We start from the raw sequence: 6,398 nt of genomic DNA on the forward strand, positions 1-6,398 counted from the left end.
AGACGTGAGCCCAGAAGTATTTATTCCTCACTGAACCATTGAAAAGAGAAGGAGAAAGGTGTCATATGGAAGAAAAAAGAAAGGGAATTCAGCCAATGCTGAATTGTTATGAATTCCTGGCCAAGCTTCACTAGCCTGAATCCCTTTTTAAGAGACGATATCAAGCCACATTTTTTTCTAACTTGCATAGCTGATAGCTGCCATTACAGTATCAAATTAAGTTAAAAAGTCCCATTTTACAGCCACCTGGAGATCTTCTTAAAAAACTATTTTTCTTTCGGTTTTGTCTAGCTAGAAAGTGCTATAATTTCTCCATGAGAAGATTCTAAGTGGCCAAGTAGCTTTAAATATAGCAGTATTTCTACATACCTGCCATACACAGGGATATGTTACTGTGAGGCTGCACTACAAGCATGCAGAAGAGAGAAAAAGATTTCTTTTTCAATGAATTTATCTCTTCTCTGGAGAAAAACAAAGTTTGGTATTACAAAATTCACAGAAGATTAGTGGGAGGAGAGAGAAGGGGGGAGAGGGGCTCAGCTGGAATCATTTAAGATATTTTATTTAGAAAAGAAAATCATTCCATTTCTGTTGTATTCACTCATTGCCATAAAAACATAGAAGTTCTGAAATGCTCAGAATGTATAGTTAAATGAAAAAATACAATGTTTTCATCCAGAAGTTTCAAACGAGGTGCTTTCAACATTATCAGAATATCTCCTACTGTTTCTGTCTAATATTTTTTGTGAGACCACTGTGATTTTACAAAGCTTTTCTGTTTTGATGGAGCTATGCATTTTGTAGTGGAAAAAGGTTCCAGTGAAGTTTTCCAATCCTCTTGAGGAAGACTGCAAACGTTGGTCCCATGGTTACTGGATGTCTGTAAATAGTAAACCATGGAAGCTTTATCCTACAGTAGAGAAAAGCAGACACTGAAGACTGTATATAGTGTGACGTTAACTCTGATTTCTATATACCAAGTCTTAATGTGTGTGTTTGCACATGTCCGACAACGATTGCAGTGGTGGGCTGCTTTCTGGATTGAAAAAGCCCAAAAGCAAAAGTAAATAGTCCCATGCAAAGCCTAGTTATATATTTTTTTTTGCCTTTGTTAGCTAACCAAGCATTAGATTTATATAAAGCTGTTAATATAACCAAAGGCCACATAGTAAGATTGATAGCAATAGAAGAGAGAAGAAAACAAAATGCAACCAAGTTACTGTAAAATGGAAAATGGCAACAGGATGTGAGTCTTCAAGTAGACTTTATTTTGATACGAATCATCCAGTGTTCCTTCCCTAGTTTTGCAATTTGTAGACAGTGTTACTGTGAACTAAATTGTTTCTACAATCAGTGAAGCAAAAAGTTCATTTTCAGACACTGAGGTTATTGTTTCTGAGCCCACCACTTGTGGATAAAATATTCGTATCATGATGATGTATTTTAATTTCATATTTTTAACATTTCTGTGGATAACATTTATTTGACAGGGGATTTTTTTTTACCTCCTTTGCATGAGACGTGTTCATAAAATTGAGGTTAATACATAGCTGAGATGTCAAGAGCGGTTGCAATTTCATCTATATTTGTCCATGTGGGATGGTATATGTATTATAAATAAAATACTCTTTTGTGAACCTGAACTGAATGTAAATGTTAAGTCGATCAAATAAAGTAAAAGTCAGATTTAGTCTTTTATTTTCATATAGTACAATAACTTAGGATTTTAAATACAAATATCATAGGAAAAAAACTGTTACTCATTTTTCCTTTTGCCCTTCAAGCGTATTTGATCAAGTAAAATGTGCAGTTAGACAGTAAGTTATTGTAAGACTGCTGTTTATCAGGGCAGTATTTGTGGCTGTTGTTTAAAAAAATGTATATTTTTGTCTGTGTCAGAAATGTTATATTAAGCCTATACCTAACAAAGCAGATAGGAAAAATATATAAATATATATGGATATATATGTTTTAACTGCATTTGTATTGTATTCAACAGTGCCCATGCAATTCAGGAAAATATTGTCTAGTTTGGGGTTTGTTCTGTTCATCTATTAAAAATAAAGGCATTTATTTTGTTATCACTCAGCATCACCTGCAGTTTTGCATCGAGGCCGTATCCTGGCAGAAGTGAATCGGCGCCTGGCCGAGTTGGAGTGGGTCTGCTCCAGGGTGGCCCCCAGCAGCAGCCTGCTTCAAGGCCCTGCCCTGAAACCAGGCCATTGCATCAGAAATGAAGCTTGGGTTTTCATGATTTCTTCCTTGACTTCATAGCCATGAGGAAAAGCAAAGGGAAAATTGGCCCCCACAAATGTGTGCGTGAGCACCGTCATAGCAACCTTGGGTAGCTACCGTGAAAAACATTTCGCTCTGCCCCTTTGGAGGTCGGGGGGCTGCACTTGCTTCTGCTCCCACAGCTCCCAAGGAATAGGGCATTTACTGCCTCCACTGCACTTGCTAGCTAGAAATCTGGCTTACTCTCACCTGCCAATTAAGTAGGAAGCAGGGCTACAAATGGAGATGGAGTTAGTGGGGCATAAGGGGCTGCATCCCATGGACCCTTTGCTGGAGACTTTCATGTTGCAGAAGTTGTATTAGGGCATATGAGGACTGTGCCTAAGCAGGGACTGTGGTTTGGACTCTGGAGTTGGTAGGAGCACAAAATACGTGAAAGGAGTAGGAATTCAGTTGCTTAGAAATTGCAGTTGCACTTCACCTTTCATGAGAGCTGATTGGAGCAAGGGTTTGACAATTTGTCCTATGGTGGAAGAGCCATTTGTACTGCAACACAAAGTCATCCTCTGTGTTGAGTACGTACTAAATATGATTATTTAGAAATCAAATTTTAAACTGACTTAAAACTGAAGCTCTGCATTTATCCTCTCGATCTAATGTCCATTGAAGTCAAAGGGAAGACCTAAATGGTTGGCTACTATAATGATACTTGTCAAACATATTTATCCCAAAACTTCTCTACAAAAATGTGTGGGCACTACTGTCCAATTATGGATGGGGAATGTAAGGCACTGTCCTGATTTTCCCGGGCACTGAAATGCTCGCTTGTGGAGGGAAACACAGACTAGGACAAACAACATCACACTTCCTTGAAATTGTAGGGCTCTGATCTCCCATGACAGTTCTGGAATCTGATTTCCACTTGCACCTTTTAATACAGAAGCGTATTTTAAGACAACAAGAGCTTGAATTCTTGTAATTCATATCTCAGAATGGAAGCAATCCCATCACCCTATATAGTCAAAAAGGTAAGAAAAAATACAATCTAAGTATGCACAGATCATTGCTTTGGAAATATTAATGAATTTTTCTGCTACATGATATCATAGGCAAAATTTCACATGCAGACTAACTGTGGTGAAAATCACAGCACTGTTAACCCCCCTAAAACATAGGAAACTCTATTTTGGAATCACTTGAAACCTTTTTTAATACTAACAGGTTATTTCTTGAAAAAAAATAATTTCAGGGAAAAAATAATCCATTTTTGCCGTCAAAATATGCCAAATATGGCAAAAAGTAACAGTAAGCATAAAAACAGACAGCATTAAAGCAAATGGGCAGAGAAAGATGTCAAATTCTTTAATGTAAGCATTTTTTATCCAGGAATATTGAGCTAATTGCTTCCCACCAGGCCCATACAAGGACTGATGGGGGTGAGGACCAAGCAATTACATGAAAGGTATGAAAACTCCTTCTCTATAAATTATATTTATTTGCCAAGCACAGTTAAAATCTAATACTAACCTACAGAAGGGACTGAAAAGATGACAAATGCTGAGTAGCCTTCCACTTAAAAAGAGCAAACCTACGCACAGCAAAATGCCATGAAATCTTCCTGCCTGTGACACTACCAGACTCCCCCAGAGAGGTTCAAGAACAATTACACCAGGCTGGGGAGACCTTTATAGAAGGCAATATTAATGCATGAAACAATGCCTGCAATTGTTCCCAGATCATTAAGGTGATCTCAAGTCTGCTTGTGGCTCAAGCCAAGCATCCTTCTCCTGAACAAACCCCCCAGGCAAGACTCAGGGGCTAGACTGCTCCAGTGGCTCTAGAAGGCCTTTCCCAATGGGAACTTTGCAAGCAGCCTTCAGTTTTCAAGGATGAAAGACACTGTTAGCTTAGACTCATGCTAAATAGGCTCATGCCCAGGAAAGTGCCTGAGTATATTCAATTTACTGATACAATTACAACCTTGGAGGGAAACCATGCAGGTCTCCGCTTCCCAGCCAGACCTTTTAGGCTTCCTCTGAGGTCAAAGGAGAGAAACTGGCATTTGTAAAACATGACTAGTCTCGTCCTAGTGCACAGATTTATATTACCATAAGATGAGTCACACCCTAGAAATGCCTATGCAGATGCTGAATGGTAGGTGAAATGTAGCCCACTCATTCCTCCTGCTCCTGGAGAAGGAGGCTGAAGCAATGAATAGGATCATATCAACCAGATGGCTGAGGATAGTCTTAGAAGAGGATGTTAGGCTGTTTAACCTTTAGGAAGCATTCATAGAAAAAGCACAGTTCTCAGAAGAGGATCCACTTCTGTCTGGAGCACTGACCTTCTGGAACTGAAACTAAGACAGGCAAAACCAAATTTCAGCCTACGTTGCAAGGGAGGTGTTTTGACTCAGAAGAATTTATGCTATCTCCATGGTTGGTTGTTAATAACAGGTGAAAAATAATGTAAATGAGGCTATAGTCAGCAATAAGGCTATACTAGACAACAAGGTGATGGGCAGCAGAGGCAAAAAAAGTACTTTCGTTGATGAGAGAATTGATCAGGTAGAGTATATTTAATTGTTTTAGAAAACTGAGTGAGGTCAGAAAGAAGCAATGAAGTTTTTTGAGTACTAATGCAGGAAACCTGGTTAATGATGTGGAAGAACTAGGACTACCGAAACAAAATGTGAAATCCTCTCTTACAGAGCTGGGGGATGCATGAGAGAATAGCTCTCAGGATAGAAAAGGATTTGAAAAGGGCTCTTGCTGAGGTTAGGCAGTATTCAAGCTGATTTAACTTGAATGTGGACAGGAACAATTTTAATATTAATGAAAGAAGCTACTGCAAATTGTATGATTATGTAAAAATTTGAACTCTGGTAGAGATTTGTGAAAACAGGTTATTATATTGGCAGAAAATAGATAGTTTCAGGTGCTGTGCATAGTAGGCTTTTTCATCAAACAATATACAGACAAGAAGGGGTGATATTTCACTTTGGTGTAAAAATACAGCATTATAAAGGAGCTGATGATGGAAAATAACCTTGTGTTGAAAGCTGAATATTTAGATAAACAACAGGGAGAAGATACATTTAAGTTTAAAATATTTTAATTCAAAAATAAATGGGTGTTCAATAGCTAAGAATATATTCAGGATACAAAGAGGCAGATTTCTCATCACATGATTGAATTTCTGAAATATTCTTCCAGTTGTAATATTATAGACAAAAGGCAAACGTAGTTCTAAAACAGACTTTTGTGAGTGAAACAGCAACAATGTTTGGCTTCTGGATTTGTATATATTTTTTGCTCCTGATTCCCATATGCATCATTTTGGGATTCTAAGCACACCTGAAGTAAGTGTGAATAACAGCTCTTGTTAGTAGTCATCATTTGATGTAAAATTGCTGTAGGAATTCAGTCCTTAGTTATTTGTTAATTTTGCCAAGAATTTTCTGCAGTTGTGATCCAAGCGCTAAGATTCCTGTATTTATTTGGAAATGGATGAGGCATACTTTGCCAAATTGCTAATAAATTTCACTGCAAGCAAAAGGAATTGAATATTTCCTGCCAATTTACTAATGAAATGTAATTATTATCTGTGCAATAGTAACAGAGATGAGTGCTGCTCTGCACTTTGTGTTACTCAGCAGTTTACATCCATCAAAGTCTCAGACATGATTTTCAAGAGGACCAGATGGGAAAGATGCTCCCAGCAACGACGACTCATTGAGGACATGTCGTTCAAGGAGTGGGGCAGCAACCTACAATTTCAGCATGATTAGGTAAGACAAAGATTATCTTTGATTGATGATGTTTTAATGATAAAGGTGTCTGCTTTATGTTGGCGCTGCCAATAACTGCTGCAGAGCCATGACCGCAAAAGGCTGTGTCGTCATCTGAGGCTGGACAGGAGCATGGGCCAAGCTGAAAGTATCAAAATGCTCCTGCTGCCTGGCCAGCTTTACTTCCTACCTCTGTTTCTCTCTCCTTTGGTAGTCTGGTGCCTGTGCTGTTCTCACCTATGGTCAAGCATAGTGATTAAGCCTGTCCTCACCACCCCAGCAGGCATATGGCCTCCACACCAACAGTCTGTCGTGGGAGAGAGCTATCTATAAAAGATCATATCATCTCACAGAATCACAAAAACTGAGGTTC

The sequence above is a fragment of the Rhea pennata genome, chromosome 1 (genome assembly GCF_028389875.1).
Source record: "Rhea pennata isolate bPtePen1 chromosome 1, bPtePen1.pri, whole genome shotgun sequence".
NCBI lineage: Eukaryota > Metazoa > Chordata > Aves > Rheiformes > Rheidae > Rhea > Rhea pennata.